This window comes from Pinus tabuliformis, chromosome J, assembly GCF_031772625.1.
Source record: "Pinus tabuliformis cultivar Carrire ecotype Pingquan chromosome J, CPIR1, whole genome shotgun sequence".
Classification (NCBI taxonomy): Eukaryota; Viridiplantae; Streptophyta; class Pinopsida; order Pinales; family Pinaceae; genus Pinus; species Pinus tabuliformis.
Window position 1 is genome coordinate 792,643,767 of NC_142295.1, and position 21,488 is coordinate 792,665,254.

A 21,488-nucleotide genomic window follows, 5' to 3' on the forward strand; every position below is an offset into this window, starting at 1 on the left:
TGCTTTCTGCAATGCCCACGAAGAATATGTATCAATGTTCTGTTCACCACTTCTGTTTGACCATCTGTTTGTGGATGAAAAGATGTACTGTTTTTCAATTTGGTGTCCATGAATCCCCACAAGCTTGACCAAAAATTCCCAACAAATTGAGAATCTTGATCACTAACAATGGATGTGGGTAATCCAAAATACACCCAAACATTCTGAAAGAATAACTGAGCAATTTTTTTAGCTGCAACTTGCTTTTTACATGGCATAAAAATACACATTTTGTTGAACCTATCCAAAACTACATACAAATAATCATGACCTCTTTTTGACAATGGCAGACCTCCTATGAAATCCATAGAAACACTCTCCCATGGTCGTGAAGGAACCAGAAGTGGTGTGTACAATCCTAACTCCGTATTTCTTGGCTTATTGATTGCACATAATGAACATCCTTTAATAAAACGTGACACACTTTCAAGCATACGAGGCCAATAACAATACCTATGTAGATGTGCCACCGTCTTACTTACACTGAAATGACCAGAAATAAGAGAAGTATGTGCCTATCTTATGATGTTAACTCTTTCTCCTTGTGGAATACAAAGCTTGCCAAGATGGTACAACAAGTTATCATGCAAATGATAATCCAATTCCTCTACTTGGTTACCTTAATTCAAGCTTGCATAAACATTTTGAAAGTCATTATCTAATGCATATTGCTCGATATAACTTTCATGTAAAATAGAATTATGCTTGAGTAAATTAGATACTCTAATAATAGGCCTATAAAACATATCAACAACTTTATTGTAGATACCTTTCTTATCCCTGATTACCAACTGGAATTGTTGAAGGAAACCCATCCATCGGAAGTGCCTTGATTGCTGCAACTTTGATTGTGATTGCAAGTATTGCAATGGTTGATGATCAGTTGTGAATGACAATTTCCTTACCCATCAAGTAGTGTTTCCATTTTTTCACACTTTGCACCAATGCATACAATTTCTTGTCATATGTAGGATAGTTAATCACTGCACCATTTAAAGTTTCTAAATGAAAAATATAGGCTTACCATGTTGCATGAGGATTGCACCCATGGTGTAGTCGCTAACATCAGTCTGAATCTCAAATGACTGTCTCAAGTATAAAAGTGCAAGTACTGGAGTTGTACTGATCTTTTCCTTCAATGCATCAAATGCCTTTTGTTGTTTGCCTCCCCACTGAAAACCTTTTTAACACTTGTCAATGCATGCAAAGGAGCGGCTATAAGAGAAAAATTAGCAATGAATTTCCTCCATATTGGGCTCTTCCCAAAAAATTCTTACCTCAGTAACTGTCTTGGGCCTTGGCCAATTCACAATGACATCAACCTTGGAGGGATCTATTTTCAACTCACCTCCTCGAACAATATGACCCAAGTAAAATAAAGAAGTTTTTCCAAAATCGCACTTTGACATCTTTAAGATACCGCTGTTCTTTTTTCAAGACATCAAGTACTTTTCTTACATGCATGACATGTTCACCACGAGATTTACTGAAAATTAAATGTAATCTAAGTAGACTATGACAAAATCATCAAGAAATTGCCTCAACACATCATTCATCACACACATGAATGTAGAGGGAGCATTGCATAAACCAAACAACATAACTAGCCATTCAAACAAACCTTGTTTTGTTTTGAATGTTGTCTTCCAAATGTCTCCTTCAACTATTATAATTTGATGGTAGCCACTTCTTAGTCCAATTTAGTAAAATACTTTTCATCTTTCAATTGATCAAGTAAATCATCTATTCTAGGTAGTGGGTAGCAGTTCTTTACAGTAATTTTGTTCAATGCATGAATTTCCACACACATGCTCCATGTTCCATCCTTATTTGGCGCCAGGCAATAGGTGAACCACATGGCGAGGAAGATGGTCCAATGATCTCTTTATTCAACAACTCTTGAATTTTATTTTTAATTTCTACGCTTTCCATCACTGACATCATGTACATGCCAATGTTAGGAAGAGGACAATCTTGATGCAACTGTATCTCATGTTGGATTCCTCTCTTGGGGGGTAATCCCTTTGGTTCCTGAAACATCTCATCATATTGGTTAACTATGTCAACCAATTTAGATTTAAAATTTGAATCAAAAACTTTAAAAGCTTCATTATCAACATCATTCTTGGGTTTGATTATTAGAAGCACAAAATTCTTGCTCGAATTCACTAGTCTTTTGATCTTCCCTACATTAACAAGCGAAAGATTTATTTTCTTGCTATGAGCTCTCACAATATATTCTACTCCATCTTTGAATAAATGATATTTTTTTTCATGTGTATGGAAGATATATTTTTTTTCATAAAGGTACGGGCTGCCCAAAACTATGCCATAGATATCTAACGACACAACATCAAGCTCAACTTCATCTATGAAATTTGTAGTAATGTCGAATTTCAGTTTTCACTTTCTAGTAACCTACAATTGTGCATTGTCACACATCCATCCAAGTGGATATGGTTTATGATGTGGAATGATTTTCCAAGTTTAAACTTTTGACAATGTTTTCAGAGATAAGATTGGCTTGAGAGCCACTATCGAAAAGCGTATCAATCTTGTTGTGTTTTGAGATCACCCTTATGTGAAAAAGTTCTATTCTCCTCTTTTCATTTAGAGTTTCATTTTGTGAGTTTGAAGAACTAGTGCTAGCAATGGATTCTTTTCCTTTTAACCCCATGGCTGTGATTTTAGTTTCATCACCCGAATTGGATCCCAAATCCTGTTGAGTGGTTGCAGTTGTCTTTTGTTTTCCCTTGTTGTTATTTCTCTTTGGTCTCATTTTAGGATGATCCTTCCATCAATGAGCTTCATCGTGACCCTCCATAGAACAATGTTTGCATGTCACTTTATCTCCTTCTTTTTTGATAGACTCATTTTTCTTTGCCTTCCCTTTGAAAGCCTTTCCTTTCCTTTACTCTTAAATGGATTTTTACTACCTTCCTCTGGGGTGTTTTTACCTCATGCCTCAAGATGAGTGGCTTGCACACACACATCATCTAGATTATTTGGATTAAACATTAATATAGTATTCCTAAGGTAATTGTGTAAAACCCCTATATACTTCAGCAATGTGTCCTGTGATTGGAAATCTACACATAACATCAAAGACATTTTTTTGAATTCTTGGGTGTAATCTTGCACATTTTGACCTTTAAGTTGTCTAAATTTATGCCAATTCATGATGGATTTCTGCATATAATCTAGAGGGTAGAATTGTATTTTGATTGCAACAATGAAATAATTCCAAGAAATTGAGATCTTACCATGTTTTTTAATCTCCTCTTGGGTCTTTGATTCCCACCATACCAGTGGTGCACCCTCCATTCTCAAGGAAGCTAACTGAATCTTTATGTCATCTTCCTGAAGGTTTTGAATCCTACAACAGACCTCCAACTGAAGAATCCAATTATAAAGCTGCTCTGCATTCACTTCACCATTATATATGGGCAACTCAAATTTAACATCAAGTTTTAAAAAAGGTGATTTACCAGTTCCTTTTGAAGTATGATGATGAGTATGAGTAAGGGTTGTGTTAGTGGAAGCAGGTGAAGATTCTTTTGAAGAAGAAGATGAAGAAGATGGTGGAGAGGGTGGAGGTTTGTCTCCATTTTCATTACCTCCTCCTGAAGATCGTTCTCCTTTGGGAGGTTTGGAACTTTCCCCTTGCAACCTGGAATTCCTCTCTTCATAGAGGATCTTTACCTTCTCTGTCATATCAAAGAAAGCCTTTCTGAAGGTCCTCTCATCTTCTGTCATGTTTGTAGGTTCTCCTTCATGATACATGATATCTGGAGTCTCAACTGCAACTTGAGGCTGAATTGGTGTGGGAGATTGTGGCAGCCTTGCTCTCCCTCCCCTTGACCCAACTTCAGGGCTTCCAACCAACTTCCCTTCTCCTCTTTTGAGTTTTAACCTTGTAAGCATGACATAAACTTGCCAACAGTTAAATCCTTCTTTCATAAATCAAACCTAGGGATCTGATTTAGAATATTAGATTGTTGTGCTAAGATCCTCCTCGGATTAGAAACAAAATGCTTTCATTGTGATTAAGGATTCATGAATTTTTTGCAACTGAAATGATGAGTTTTATGTTAATTTTATGAGAAATTTAACATAAATAAGCGATTGAACAACAACATAAACATGTACATAGCATCATCAAAAACACATTACAACAGGAACATGATAAAGGATTTCACCCCTCATGGGCTACGTCTCCTTGGTCTAGCTTCCAGGGGCTTCGGCCTCTCTATTATGCTCAAAAGTGTAAAAACATGTGCTTAAAATGCTCAAATTCTTCTGAAACCTGCTCCAATGAGTCCAAAATGTCCAAATGTGGTATCTAGCCTCTTTTTGCATCCAATTTTGTGGAAAAATGAAGAAGTTATGACCTCTCCTAGTTTTCCCAATATTCGCTCCACAAATTGCACCATTTCTGACATGATCCTACAATTTCGCTCCAAAAGGCACTTACTGGGTGAAACTTTCACTGTGCAACGGCCATAAGATATTGACACCAAAAAATCCATCGCAAATTGCAACTGGCGAGAATGGGCAAGTATTATGGTTTGTGAATGCAGCGTGGGTGATATGCGATTGCGATATATGATGGACTCGACATAACTATCAACTGAAACCCATAATATTATTGCATCCATGATTCATCGCAAATTGCAATCGACAGAGTCAGGGGGTAACATATATATGGGACTCTGCACTATGTGATCTGTGATTGTGATTATCACATTGCAACCTGGTACACTGGGGGTCGATTTTTGTAGTACTTCCCTTCTGCGATGTGCGATTGCGATTATCGATTCGCACCCTGGCTTGTTCTGGGGCCGATTCTTTAACATCGCCCTGCCTACGATATGAGATTTGCAAAATGCGGGGCCAATGGTGGCCTACCAATTGGTGCTTCCTCATTCGCTGAAGAGTCCTACCACGCCATCTTCTCCTGCCATTTGTTCAAGTCAATCCTGAACTTTGACTAGTTCTAACTTCTTCATATGAGCTCAGATTGAACTGCCATTCACACCGTTGGAATCAGGGTGACGGGCACTTCGATCTGAAGCTAATTTTATCAATATTCCGCCACTTTGAGTTTTGAGCCTAATTTTGAGTGCCTAATCACTTGCTTAACCCGATTATATATATAGTCCCCTTCATATCATTCTCTGTTGAACACATTCATAAGGTCATCCATATCAAAATGTTTCAATTCAGGAGAAGGGGTAGTGTAATTCACGAGCTTAAGATATTCAGAGTATGAGTTTTGATCTTTGGTGTTGCTTTTCTTCCAGCAGACCTAGACAGTACCCTGATAGAGTCTTTTGGCTTGGGGGGGCCTGACCTAGGTTTAGCGTTAGTTAGCCGAAAAAATCACTACACTACTGTCCCTTTCGGCATTAGCCTGTGGACCGAAGTCTCACTTGAAGTAGTATGGGGGGATGCTAGAACCAAGTTTCCGCACCCTTGGATGGTCGTGATGTCAGTTTATTCCTTCTATTCCTACTTTCGAGCAGGTCATTAAGTTCTCGAGCTTTGTCTTCCGACCCCTTATTCCTCCCTTAGATACCTCCGCGAAAGGGTACGGCTGGCCTTCACGCATCCCTAACCTTCGATTCAGATACTTTCGTGCTGCTAAGGAATCATATTGCACAGATTGTCAATTTATCTTAAGAATCCTACTTATCTTATTAGGTAAACATAGTTAGCACCGCGTAAACAGACGTTCTTACTTCCGTTCACTTAACCAATGTAGTTACATACATTCGCCCATCATATAAGTATTACAAATGAAATTCATACATAACATGTCAAGATGCATTAACAAGAACAAAGACACAAAATTTGCAGAATACTTCTCTTTATTGATATTTTCAAGTAACTACAGACTCTACCCACCCTACGCACACAGCTGCAGGGGTCTGTGCACTTAGTTGCAGGCTTCCACCCTAGGCTTCTACGCACTCAGCCAAGGAAAATTTTAAAAATGGAAAATTTTCTTGAAGTTTAAAACATTGGCGAATCTCACTAATCCCTAATATGCAAATTATAAATGTTTATTGATATATTTGTAAAATTAATCAAATTTATAATTATTTTATATATAGTCTCTATATAATTTTGGTGATTTTTAAGGTAAAATAATTTTATATTCTAAAATTTGGGCGAATCGTCTGTTACAAAATTGGAAATTGGCGAATCTTTTTTGTGGACAAATCATGGAAAATTAGCCCACTGGGCAAACATTAGCCCCTAAAATTTTCCTGACTCAGCAGTAGAGCCTCTACCTACACTACGACCTGAAACTTAGACTTCTTAATTTAGAGTTATGACTATCTTCTTCATTACATTACTCTAAAACTACTTTGAGCTTAGCTCATTTTATACAATCCCATGGTCCGCATCTTTTACAGCTGACTTTACTTTAAAAAACTAAGGGGTGGACAACCCTTTATGACACCTGACACCTTCACGCTTCACGACCACAAAATGTGGAGTCTTTACAAGTTTATTACAAAATTTTACCAAAACGGGGGTTTTTAGCCCCAAAACTGTCCTTGGGGGATCTCGTTCCCAATAGGCCCCTAACACAAACATCATGACTCGCCCTCGAGTCACTTGGTAGGCGCGAAGATCTTTGTGCAAAGCCCTTTCAGCTCGACCCATATGACTGCAACCTCAGCCGTGCACTAAGCTGCCGCCTGCTTCGCATCTTCGACCATTTGCTCAGTCACTGCTCTTGCGCTATCAGCTTGAAGCTTTTGTTGCATCGCTTGCAGAGTCACAAGCTTGCCTTCGATAGATCCTGTCACTTTGTAAGCCTCATGCAGCCAGGGATTTAGTTGTGTCTTCAACACTGCTTCCTTGTGCAGCACTGCATCCTCCTATTCCTTCAGTTTCTTGGCCTCTTGCAGCTTGGCTAGTCTCTATGTCAGTGCGACGGTTCGCATTGTGCCCTTAACCTCATCATAGTGTTGCTGTAGCTCGCATGCTTCCATCTCTAGCCGCTGTATATTGGGGTCCTCCTGCAAGCTGGTAAGTACCTCAAATGACTGTTCAAACAATTGTGTGCAGTCTACTACTACACTATCTACCGCTGCTATTGCTTCTGTGATAGTGGTTGCCCACTGCTCCTTCACTGCTGGTGGAGTTGAAGGCTGGGCCTTCAACTGTAACTTCGTAATTTGCAGGTTCATCTCCAACAGAACCCTTGCCATTTCAGTACAAGTGTTGCGCACCCATGTGGCTAGCTTGCAGATGTGCACCTCGACTGGCTCCTCCTTAGGAATGAAGAATTTTGGGACCATTTGGCATGCCTCCTCGATGACTTGCATAATGTGCTTGCTTTGAATGGTCGACCCGGTCTTAGTGGCGATGGCAGAATCTCGCTACAGTGCCATCTGATCATTGTTGATACACTATTCACTGATCACTTGGAGGGCATGGTTCTCACGGGCCCTCAGCTATGTAATCACTCCATCTTGCAAGAGATGGAGCACTTCTTGTGAGAGTACTGCCAGATTCAACCTTACTCACTTTAGGGCACTGATAGTGGGCCTGTTAGCCTCATTCTCTGTGGTCAGTGCTCCATCGGGCAACACTATTTCACTGGAGGTCTTCGCACGCAACATCTCGGAAACCTCTGAAGTGCCAATGGCAAGGCTGGTAGACACTATGCTAGCCTGCAATGCGTGGGTTTGCAGCTCTTAGAAACCTATCTAGATAGCCCCCAGGATGATCTACTGCTGTTGCTCAAATTGTTGTAGGGCCTCCACGGTGATATCCCTCATTGTGTCACCGATATCATGCAAGTCGCCCGCTGTTAGCGTGATAGGGTCCAACGATGTCTTGGTTGCCTTTGATTTCTTCCTAGACCCTCCTTTCTCTGACTCTCTTGGGTGCTTGATGTGGGCGGATGTCTCATGTGGGTCTGCGCCATGCTTCTCGTCTATCTACTCCTCTATCTCAGGTGAAGGCGACCTCACACCCTTGTTAGAGCCTCGCTCTATCCCACCTATCTGCTTTGCTGTCTACTGTGTGGCCTCAAGCTCCCCCTGGGCCTTATCAACGACCTCCTTTTTCCTCTTTTCGGCTAGTTGTTTCATCTTAAGCTTAGCCTCCTCCTTGTTTTTCTGCGCGGTAGACTTGATTCCTCCCACCGCCAAGTCTATTGTAGAGCACCACTCTGCCAGCCATTGATCAAGTACTACTTCAATGGTGTCACCTATTTCCAGATAAGGCAAGTCATACCATTTCTGTGTAGGGTCCTTCCGCACCTTGATGGACACGTGATGGAAGTCTGCTTTAAATTCTGTGTAGCCTTGCAGGTTGGCGTACACCATAGGTGACAACTACAGTTTGCAATTGATATCCATGTGGATGTTCATCTCTATCAAGATCCAGATGATATTGCCATCCTTAACTCGCTGTGCATCCTTGGGCGCCCACAGGGAAGTGTACTTCACTTCCTCTGGGAGGTCTGGTGTGACCGAAGGGAATTGGCTATCCTCTGGCAACTCCCACGCTACCAACACAATTGACAGCAAGAGCCATGCGTAGTGGAACGTCTTGCTGAGCTCTTATGCTTCGCGGTAGTTCGATAGGAACTCACTGTGAAGGTAGTTCGACCAGTTGAACTGCACTCCTTTGGCACACTGGGCTGCTAGCGTGACGACAAGCGCCAACACCTCATCAACGCGACACTTCCTCATCACCTTCCCTACTAAGATCTATGTGGCTACCTTTACAACAGGGTCACAGATGTTGGATATAACATATCTGCGTGGTTTCTTCACCAGTTTAAACTTTTCCTTCATAGACTCTGCGAGGGCCCATTCACCACCTTTTCCATCAAATATCATGGCCAGATTCTGTCTTGTGTAAGGCATCACGTTATCCTGTGAATCAGTCTATCTGTGATGGGTATTGGATCCTCCAGCCACAAACACCCATCATGCACCAAGCACAACAATTGCTTGATGACGAATACTATCACTCGGGTGAGATTGTAGTGCGGCACCCAAAGGAGGTTGAGAGACCCTGCCATTTCTACTCCTCTGAGCCACCTCTGCGGCTCCAATGCGGTAATTTCGGTATTCGTATCAATGATGTGGTGCAACAACTGCTCGGACTCTAGGTGTGGGAACTTCTCGTGATCAGCCAAGTCCCAGTCCTCAAGTTTTAGCAGCGGCACCCGTGCTAGGTGCGGTCTGTCGAAAACAATATCATCTAGCAACAAAGGGATTTGCAAGGGGGTCTTTCTTTCATCGATGTCTTTTGGAACCTTACTCTTGGGCTTGCACAGAGGGACATACTTAGGCAATTGAGTAATAGGGTCTGCACCCTAGGCTTCACCCTACTCCACTTCAACTCCCACATCCTCATTGTCCATTGGGATGTCTTCAATGTCTTCCTCCTCTGGCTCCAAATTTATGGCCTTGCCTTTCTCTTGAGCGGTGGGTTTTGGTGGGTTTCTCCTTGGTGATGCGCACACCGGTATGGTAGACCGCTTGCCTTTTTTATACTTGGAGGTCTCCTTGGTTGGGGTCGGATTTGGTCTCGACGTCCTCGGTGATTTAGGGACTTTGGCTAGTACTTCGACGACCTATGGAGTAGCTACTTCTGCCTCCATCTCAACTTCCAGCACCAACTCCTCCACTTCGATATCTATGGCTTCTGTAGGCGTCAACATAACACTTTCCAATAGTGCTCGCAATGTCTCTGGTAAGTTTGCAAATGCTGGAGTCTCTTTCAAAGCCTCGAAGAATTCTTGATTCATGAGTGCCTGAGAGCTCAACAACTCAATTCCCAAAATACCAAGTGTTTTTCGCTGGACAACCACTTGTAATTTATAGGGCATTTTGAATTCAAAGTTGACCGTTCACCCCAAATTCGGTTCATTAATGCCGGATTAGCAGTAGGTTTTCAAGGATCTGAGCCATAAATTTTGTCTTAAATGCCGGCCGCCCACTCCATTTGGCTGCATTTCTACTGTTAAATCATGAACAGTGACTTTAACGGTCACTTTCCGGCCGACCTACATGATTCCTCCCTGGGTAGCCCAGCTCCCTTCGCACTGTCGCGAACCTTGTGACACTTCCTTGCTTCGCATAGTCCTCAAATCACGTAGCTCCCAAACCCGGGCAATGTAGCTTATAGTCCCATGCCTCCTTTCAGCTGCCTGGAGCGCTAAGACTGTGCTACCTTCATTTGGTCACATGGCCAGACCGCTGGTGTATGGCTTCAATCGACTGCCATTCACCTTTCCTGGGAAGGTATCTCCATTCAATTTGACCAGCTGTACTACTCGTCCATCAGTAATCACCTTAATGACATAGGGCCCTAACCAGTGCATCTTGAACTTCCCTGGAAATTTATCAAACTTACTGTCATATAACAAAACTAGGTCATTTACCTTAAAGGTGCGCAATTTAATATGCCATACACCGGTGGTCCGGCCATGTGACCAAATGAAGGTAGCAGAGTCTTAGCACTCCAGGCAGCTAAAAGGATGTGTGGGACTATAAACTACACTACCCCGGTTTGGGAGCTGCGTGATTTGAGGACTATGCGAAGCAAGGAAGTGTCATAAGGTTCGCGACAGCGCAAAGGGAGCTGGACTACCCAGGGAGTAATCACGTAGGTCGACCGGAAAGTGACCATTAAAGTCATTGTTCATGATTTCACAGTAGAAATGCGGCCAAATGGAGTGGGTGGCTGGAATTTAAGACGAAATTTATGGCTCAGATCCTTGAAAACCTATCGCAAATATGACATTAATGGACTGAATTTGGGGTGAATGGTTGGATTTGAATTCAAAATGCCCTATAAATTACAAGTGGTTGTCTAGTGAAAAACACTTGGAATTTTCACCAGTGAGGAAAATGTTAGCATCAGTCTTTGCAGCCTTTCACTAGTGATCAAAATATGCTCTTATAAAGTGGTCTTGGGGTGTCAAAGTCAAAATTTTGTCATTTGAGTGAGTCTTCAAGTAAAATTTGGTCACTAGGTATGAGGTCTAGGATTGTTTTCACTCCTTCCAAAGTTTTCTAAGTGTCGGTCCATGTCACCATTCAGCTGAGCGTATCATCATTCAAAGAGTTTTCATCATTATTTCATGTTCCAAAGGGTCATTTTACACCTTGTTCGTTCTTCAGTTGTACTTAGGTAAGGCTCACATCCCTCTCCTAGGGTTTTGAAGGTAATTTTCCTTGGATGGTCAAATCATCAACAAAACTCATATCCTGATGCTCATACACCTTCCCCTACCCTTAAAGTACCTTCTTAAACACTTCCCATCACTGATATCCCTCAAAGTCATCATTTTCCCACAAACCCTAGCCTATTGCTACAATTTGACACTTTTCTAGGTTAGGCCTGTGTTTTTCCCTTTTGGATCCCTTTCCCTCACTTGATCCCTGAAATTCCACTTTCCCTTATTCCCTAACATACCTACCTACTTCCAAAAATTTTCCCAAGAAATTAGAAGCCCCTCATCCCCTTCATCTCCCTTCATTTCTACAAATCCCCTGTTCCACACATCGGGATAGGTTTTATTCAAATGATGTTTCTGATAAAGAAAAGATGACTTTGACAAAAGTGAGAGAGATTTTTTTTCCATAATAGACCCAATAAGAAAAACCTCCTTTAATTTTTACACAGGTCTCATGGTTTTAGAGAAATGTCAAAACTACAGTTGTCTCAGGAGAGTTGATGCACTTTTGGAGCGACCTTGGGAAAATCAATATTTCTCCTAGTTGGAGTGACCAAATGACTCGCTTGATAAGTCAAATGATAACTAGACATAGAGTGCTTTCCCATGAGCTATCATGAGCTCAATTTGGATTTGAGGAAGACCTCATAAAGTTGACTGAAACAACACTCTGCATTTTGGCAGCCTCATTCTTCACATTTTGACTAGTCTTGGGAGATTGAGCTTTTTATAGGGAAAATGAGCTCCAAATTGAAAAATTCAAGATGTTATGGAAATTACACTTGACATGATTTCCAACGAGGTATCCCATGCCCAATTTGGACACTGGGAAGGCCTCCAAAAGTGGCATGCAAAAAGCGCTGCGTGTTCAGGAGGTGGCGCTGCGCCTTGAGGCCAGTGCTGGGCATCTAGCAAAATTTCCTAGTGTATTTTTACACTGACGTTGTGCGTCTGGGCACTGGAGCTGCACGTTGAGCAGGAAGGCTCCAAAACCCTCAAAACTTCAAAAAATATCGAAATTTCTCTCTCTTTCCCTCATTCCATGTAAGTTAACCTCCTTTACTTTGTTTTTGGTTTGCACATCAATGTTGTAAGCGCCATTCTCCATGTTAAAAATCAAACCCTAGTTTCACTCCATTCATCCTAAAATCCCTAAACCCCACTGTTTGTCCCCATCACTTATCATTAGGAACTAAAACCCCTCTCTACATCACTACATATCCCCTCATATATATTCCCTCATTATATCCTCTTATCCTAAAACTCCCCTCCCTCACTCTCATAATTCACATCTTACCCTTCATTTCCAGTTTACCCTAACACATTCCTTCATTCCTAAAACACTCCTACTCATTCCCTTTATCACTTTCTAGGAGAGTGCAACCTTGGATATTGCAAACATGGATAGAGAAGACCGGGATTATGAGGAGGAAAACACAGGCAGTGATACTTCAGTAGATAGAACCAGGAAACCAAGAAAACCACACAAGGATATTGTTTGTAGCTGATAACATGGCTTACCATTACAGGACTCGCAATAGGATTTGAAACATAAGAATCAAGAAGATGAAAGCTAGGTTGAGGCGGGCCTTGAAGGGCAAGAAAGAGGAGGATAGACTTAGAATTTTGGATGAGGCTTCCTCGACTCATTAGAGCATATGATGGTGAGGATTCACAACAATTTTGGGGAAATTTTGAGCAAATTTTAACATTTGCAATTTTTGGAAATTTGACACACAGAAAAATGGCTTGGACGTGCAGTGCCACCGGCGCTGCGCTTTTCCTATGGGCACCCAATGGAAAAATGGCTTGCATTTTTGGATTCAACGTAGTGAGGACATGCACCCTAGCAAGTTTCAAATTTTTTGGAGTAGAATTGGGCCACCAAAAGGTCAAAAAACATCCTAAAAATGACCTTTTCTGCCACTTTTTGGACACACAAAAGCAGTCTTGGGAGAATCAATTTTTGAGGGATCAAATGAGCTACAAATCCAGAAATTATAGGTGATCTAGAAAGTATACTTGAAGACCTTTCCAATGAGCTATCATGGATGCAATTTGGATTCCAGGAAGGCCTTCAAAAGGGACCTAAAAGTGGCGATGCACGTTGAGCCAGTGGCGCTGTGCGTAGAACAAATTTTGCTTAGGATGCCTATTTTTCTAGTTTTTGACTATGATCATCGATTCTCTCTCATGGTGGATGATTTACTATTGTAAATGATGTCGTGGATTTTAAATATGATGGTTAAAAAGTTGTATAGGGTAGATTCATTTCTTTAGGAGTTAGTTTGAAGTCAAATGAATCAGTGTTTCAATTTTAGAGGCAAGTTGTTGATGATGCCTATATTCCTGTTCCTTGTTTAGTATCAGTTAGATCAGCTCCTCATCTTAGGGATTCAACCCCTGAAGATGGGAGGAGGTTGAATGCTTGTCTATATCTTCTTCTTCTTTCTCTTTGTGAGAGGTTGGACTCAGTTGGATGCTCAGAGCTTGATTGTACATCATTGTAAGTAGTTTGGCAAGGAGATTAATAAGATTTGCAGCTATTTTTATGGGATCCCTGTGGTATGGAGTTTTAGTACAGTTTCTTCTTCTGTGATCATTTGTTTACATGTTTTATGTATGCCATCAATCATTTCGGTACTTCTAGTTGAATGTTTTCAAGTTTGATAGGTAGAATCCATTGTATCAGTGCGCTGCCTTGGGAAGTCATTCAACATTTCATGTCTTCTACTGTTTAAGAAGGATCCATGATTTTCACATGCCCTTCTTAGCTTCTCATCATTATTAAACACCTCACCCCATCAAGCATAAAGTGCGAAAGCCTATGCCTACCTTGCCCCATAGAACACCCTGCATTTCTGACCTAATTTCCCAGACCTAAATTGCCCAGCTCCTCCTGATCCGGTAAAACACCTACAAAATCCAATCAAAACTTTCAAGCTACTATACCTAGCCTAGAATCCTTTACCTGATCCAGTCATATTAACTGAGATCCTTACGGAGAGAGCCCTCTCTCGGCCTAGTAGGGCTAGCTACTTGGCTAAGCGTGGTTTGTGGTTACCCTGACATTGCCTCCTTTCAGCCTGAGGTCATTCTAGGTGATAACATAGTGGCAACCATACTGGGGAACGTAGTTTTATGTTCCTCAGCAAAATGTATCAAGTCCAGATCTGATTGTTGATGGTGGACAAGGATTAGACATAGGAAGGCTGAAATCATTCACTTGGTGACTCCAAATCACTTTCGAAATCCTCATGCAGTATTTTTGGAGTTAGATAGAGAATCCATATTATTTAATCTAGGAAAAATTGGATCTGTGTTTAGTCAATTTAGTGTTATCTAAATTGCTAGTATTTATTGTCAACCCGGGGCTCGTAAGCTGATGAAGCGAAGGTGTACTATATGTACTTAAGTAACCTCTTAGAGTTTTTCTTATCGTTGGGGGTGTTGTTGTGGTTAATTATGTTCCTAAGATGAAGTGATAATTTATAAACAAGTGAGTGATGGTGTGTGTGTAGAGTGAATCCTAAATGAGTGAAAGTGTGTGTTTGGTGATCTCTAACTACTTGCTTGAAAGGAAATTCTTGAAAGGAATAAGTGAACTGAAATGACTTGAAATAAAATTGAAAGCAAATGACCACTTCCAATGGCACTAGACACCGTTCAAGCTGCTGCTAATAAAAGAAAAGAAAGTCACTTTTAAAACCCAAAAATAAAGATTATCTCTCTCTAACTCGATGCTTCAAAGCACATGTACTGTGTAAAGCACGGATAGAAAGTAGCTTAAGTTGAATTAGAAAAGTGAGAAAAATCTGCTTGAAAGACTAATGATGATGGTTTGCTCTTTCTAATTCTCTACTTCAGCCATATGTACTATGCAAAGTATGATTAGAAAGTAGTGAAAGAATAGTCTAAGAAGCACTTAAAATCAAAACTCTACTTTAAAGACTAGTAGTAATATTTTGCTCTTTCTAACTCTCTACTTCAGCCATATGTACTATGCAAAGTATGGTTAGAAAGTAGTGAAAGAATAGTCCAAAAAGCACTCAAAACTGACTGCAGGTTAGTGATATTCTGATCTTAAAAGATAACAGTTTATGATGAAGATCATTCATGTGTTAGCAGCTCTTTGAGAAATAAGATTAAAAATCAGCTATAAAAACAAAAGCAGCACTTGAATTTGTCAACTTCAAATACCATTAGTTTGTAAAGCAAACACACACACATAAAAATAAATCCTGGGCTAAAAGAAACATGCAAAGAAATAACACTGATCAGCTTGAAAGAAAGGAAAACAAGTAAATGAAACTATACATGCTTAAGGAAATGAATAAGAAAATAAAGAAATACTGCACATAAAATACTTTACAGAGGCTGAGATGAGCAGGGGCCCTCTATTCATTCAGCCACAAGAAAACTCAAAGATCTGGAAACTTCAAAACAGTGCTATGTCTATTCCTCCATTTGCAAAAAGTGTACAAAACAGAGTGCTAGGATAGCACTAAAAAAACAGAGTTCACAACGCTCTTAAATTTAACACAAGTTCAGAAATTACAACTAAAAAGTCTGATGAGCGTACGCAGACGCAGCTATTTATAGAGGTTTCTAAGATAGCCTACTCGTACAGCTAATTAACTGAAAAACAACAAACAGTCATGCGTATTTATGGTCCCTTGACACATCATACGGCTGCGTGGATGAGTTTAATGCTTCTGTCGTCATGGGTAATGAATCCCATGTTGGATCATGTCCCCTGCCACCTGTAGAACGTGGACAAGTCACCGTTTAAGATGACGTGACCAAGTAGCTCACAATCACCGTTAAACAACCTTGAGTTGACCGTAACTTGACCAGCTTTGACCATGGGTAAAGATGACGTGGATGGCTGGAAAAATGGGACAGGAACCTCAAGCACGTTGATACCTAAGTGCCCATGTGGCTCATCTAGCAAACCGACACGTGGAACATTGCGTTTAACAAAAAGGCTGCAGGATCTTCAGATAGCTGCAGGATCGTCAGATAGCTGCGGGATTCCTGCAAGTAAGTCAAAATCTAAACAAATAGTCATTCATTAGCAAAACTTGCTTGATCATGCTTAATGACACCTAATGTAATGATCTGGGTGGTTTTATGGTGAAAATGAGGCAAAAGTGAAGGAAAGATAAGGAAAAACTGAGGAAAATGGTAGACAAGTAGGTGTAGAATAGAGGCTCTACATACCCCCACTCCGAGGGTATTGCATGTCCTCATGCAATGAAAACACAATTCAATCCACCTGCTGGGATGCCTCAGCTAAGACATCCAATCTCCTCCTCTTCCTTTGTGTGGAAACATTAACCTTTGGTCTCTTGAACATGCATCTGAATTTCAAATTGATTAAGGCTCTGTTCAGCCTTCTACATCTCTTCTTGAGTCTGCTGTGTTTCTTCTGCCACATGCTCATGTGAAGAAAGGTGTTATCTTGGATTGCTTTGGCAATATCAGCTTGCTGCTTCATTTCTTCATTTCTCTGTTTAATGTGACGGTTTAGCACCTCAAGTTCATAGATCTCTTGTTTGAGTAAGTCTATTTGCTGCTCATGAGGTATGACATTACTTGGGCCAGCAGTGTTCTGCTCCAATGTTTCAAAATAGTTGTACACCTCTTGTTGAATTGGGTCAACAATTGGTGACTTCCTTGGACTATATTCATGCTCAGTTTCAGTTTCAAACTCCGGCTGAAACGGACTGTCCTCCCTTGGAGGAGTAGCTGCCTCACGTTGTGGACTATCCTCAAGGTCTGTTTTTATAGCACCCTTCTCAGGTGTGCTTAGATCAACGAAGAGTGTCCTTGTGGCTTTCCCTTTATTCTGTAATCTACTACTCCTTCTTACAGTGGCAGCACTCTGTGTTTCTTTTTGTGCCTTTTTCCTTGGTTTTTGTACTTTTACTTTCTTGGAGAGGGCAATTTTCTCATGGAGTTTAGCTACCCTTTGTGCTAAGGGCTGGCTATCTCTTTCTTCATCACTAGGATGCTCTGGAGTCTGATCAGTTTCTTGAATTATGGATTTTCCCTTGTCTTGTTTTTGTTTCTTTTTATCTTCTCTTCTCTTTTTGGCAGCTTCTTTGGCAAGTTCAGCGAGGGTTTCTGAGATAATCTCTTGAGCACTGTCTTCAGTGGGTTCAATCTCAGGTTCAGGATGATGTACTTCTATTTCCTCTACAATTTTTCCTTGAACAGTTTCCTCTAAGATATCAGTCTCAGAGATACTTCCTTTTCTCTTCCTTCTGCTTTTCCTAGGTATAGAAGATTCTCCAGGTTCTTCAAAATGATTCCTTACAAGGAATTTCTCCCATGTGTCTTGTTTTTCTTTTAATTGTTCTTCTATCAATAACTTAACAAGACTATGGTGACAGAGGTAAGCTTCTATGTTTCGTGGATTCCGTTGAGCCATGGAACACATTTTCCTAAGGCTTTGGAATAGAAAGTAGGGAAGATTTATATCATGTTCTCCTTGAAATTGCAGCATAATTTTACCATGATAAACGTACAATACTCCAAATCTCCCTTCACACGTGAAAATTTTTTGCACTAACAACAGTAGAATTTTCCATTCTTCTTTAACATGAGAGATAGGAATTCCTTTGGTGAAAACACTTGTATCCATACCTGGGTTTTTAAAAATCCGCTTCCATTGTTGATCCTGGACTGCCCGGTTTTTGAACCAACGTTCACCGGTTTGTGGAAGAGATGTAGCCCTTTCTATGCTTCCTTCACTGACTGCAAATGTTAAATCACCCACCTCTACTTGACTGTCTTTATCCTTGAATGACCTTGCAAAGGCTTTTGTTACTTCTTTGTGGTAGCCCTTAAACTTCTTGATGCACTGTAGCCAATTGGCTTTTTGCAATGCCTCCTCAACTTGAGGGTATGCCTCCAAGAATTTCGAACCTTCTGGTTCAGCCCTTAAAAGTTTTCCCATCGACTCCTCAGCTCTGTTTAAAACACGACTTTGATGGTGACTTTACACAGTAATTCCGTGACTTTACACAGTAATTCCTCGGTTCCTGCTCAGACTTTGTGGAATAGAGGATATATGGGTGCATCAACAGCCTCAGACACCGAGAATTCACGGCTTGAATCAGAGTTAAGTGGTGGATAACAGCGTGAACACAGTGAAACGGTGACTAGCAGTCGTAATGCAACTGTATCACACGTTTACTGGCTATACAACAGAGGGAAAAACAGAGTATGGTTTATGGAGGTAATCGTAGTGAGTGAAACGGAATAAGGGAGATGATAGCGAGGAATGGAGTGTTATGAGCGCAGAGGGTTTCGAACTGATGAATGGAACGGCTATATTCTCCGATTTCGGCTGTGGATTGACACATGGCTGCGGGATGAGAACTGAGAGACGTAATACGGTAGGTTACGTCATTAGGGTACGAGACCTTAATGACAGAAACAACCATATGTGATTTCAAAAATCATGGGTATTATGAGCTGGTAGACGTGGAGGATTCGTGGATTTGTGGTCGCATGGGAAAAGAAAATGGGTAATCATTACGATTAGTGGCCAACAAGACATAACCCAGAAAATTCCGCGTAATGAAATAACTATAGGTTTAAAATTTTAAACATACCTCAGATCCGCATTTGATTTGGCTTCTGATAATTTGCTACTAACCTTTTGTTAACTTTATTGCTAGCACATGATTCTTTCCTCCTTGTCTTTGATGATTTTGAACTGTACATATTTTCTTCAGACAGACTGTGTTTCTTGTGCAGGTGCAGAAGGCTGCAGAAAGGCTAAACGACTGCAGAATTGCCAAATAGCTGCAGGAACTGTAATGGTGTCTTCCAGCTGCATAAAATACTTTAGTTGCCTGAAAAAAAACTTTATTAATGAAATGAAATGGAATGAATGAATGAATGAGTGGGTGGAAAGCAGTGAGGTGAAGTGAGGATGGTGAGATGGAAGGAAATGGTGAGATGGAATAAATGAAATGAGATGAAAGAGAGAGAGAGATTTTTTTTTTTGGAAAACATGAGGTGTCAGGTGACCCTGATTTTCACCTCATGTTTTCTGCATGAGACTGCCAATCAGAGATTGGTTTTCAGGCTCATACATTTATTTATTTTTCCTTTTTTTTTTTTTTTTCATTGAAATTGAAAGAAACAGAGATTAGGCTAATGGAGGAGAAGAATTCTTCTCAACCAGCCTCATTTCAGAATCGCCTTGGAATAACTTAACAAACTCCTCTTTTGAGAGTGGCTTGTGGTAGACTTTCAACCTGTGGCCATTCACAATAAAGGGAGTTTGAAGTTCATCAATAGTCTTCACTCTAACTGCTCCATTATTAAAGACTTCATCAATCTCATATGGCCCAAGCCAATGAGTTTGAAATTTTCCTTTGAAGTCCTTAAATTTTGAATCAAACAAGAGTGCCCAATCACCCTTTTGAAACTTCTTTTCTTTGATATGTCGATCATGCCATTTGCTTCTTTGGTGCTGAACTAGATCGGTTCTTAGAATTGCATCTTGTCTCATTTCATCTAGTTCGTTTAACTGGTCCATTCTGTGCTTCTGATAAGCTCATCCCCAATTGAACTGCTGTCTTGAAGGTCTTGATTTGGAACTCAATGGGGAACAGGACTTCCTTCCCATAAACAAGTTCATAGGGAGAATGTCCTGTGGTGTTCCTCCATGTAGTTCTATAGGCCCATAAGGCTTCAGGAAGCCTTTCTGCCCAATCTCTTCTATGAAGATGAACAGTCTTTGTGATGATGCTTTCAAGAACTTTATTTGTAGATTCTACTTGACCATTCGCTTGCGGATGGTATGGAGTAGATGTTCTATGCTTGATCTTATATTCCTCCATCAGCTTCTCTATCATCCTTGATGTAAATTGGCTTCCCTGATCTGTTACAATTTCTCTTGGGACACCAAAACGAGTGAAAATATCCTTGAAAAGAAATTGAACAACTGAATTTTCAGTAGCAGAAGTTAATGCTATAGCTTCTACCCACTTGGTAACATAATCAGTACAAACCAGTATATATCTATTTTGCTTGGATGGCGGATTAATTGGTCCAACAAAATCTAGAGCCCATTTCTCGAAAGGTTCGATGCATACCTGTGGTTGTAGTGGCATTTCATTTGAAAGAGTTGGTCTCCCAATTCTCTGACAACTGTCACACCTCTTAACATATTGCTTCGCATCCTTAAAGAGAGAAGGCCAATAATATCCTGATGAAAGGATTTTATAGGCAATCCTCTTATCAGAAAAATGTCCGCCACAAGGTTCGTCATGACATGCCTTAAGGATGTCAGGCATCTCATCCTCCCGTACACATCTTCTGATCATCAAATCTGGCCCTGTTATGAACAATTCATTAGAAATCCAAGAATAATGTGAACTATCCTGAATGATTTTCCTTTTCTCATTAGGAAATAAATGTAAAGGTAACTTTCCAGTAACTAAATAATTAGCAATATCAGCATACCAAGGGGTTTTGGTAGTTACTGCAAACAAATACTCATCTGGAAATTTATCCTCTACAGGAGAGTCCTCATTAGTGTTTTGGATTCTAGACAAGAAGTCAGCTACTGTGTTCTGTTTACCTGGTCGATCTAACACAGTTATGTTGAATTCTTGTAAAAGCAAAAGCCATCTTGTAACTCTACCATTAGTGACTGATTTGTTCATGAGGTATCTAATGGCAGAGTGATCAGTGTGGACAAAGGTTTCATAGCCGGTTATATAGTGTCTAAATTTGTTTATAGCATGAACAACGACTAGAAATTCCTTTTCAGTAACAGTATAATTTAACTCAGTAGGAGTCAAATTCTTACTCGTGTAATAAATGGCATAAGGGATCAAATCCTTTTGTCCCAAAACAGCTCCTAAAGCTGTATCTGAAGCATCAGTAGAAATGTGGAAAGGGAGTTTCCAATTTGGACCCCTTAAAATGGGTGCTTCAGATATTCTAGTCTTTAAAGCTTCAAAGGCAGATTGACATTCAGGATCCCACTTAAATTCACAATCTTTAGTAAGTAGTTTGAAAAGAGGGGATGCTATCTTAGTGAAGTTTTCAATAAATCTTCTGTAATAACCAGTAAACCCAAGAAAACTTCTAACATCTCTTTGGCAATTTGGAACAGGTAACTTAGAGATGACTTCTACTTTAGATCTATCAACTTTGATTCCATCTCCTGAGATATGATGTCCTAAAACAATCCCTT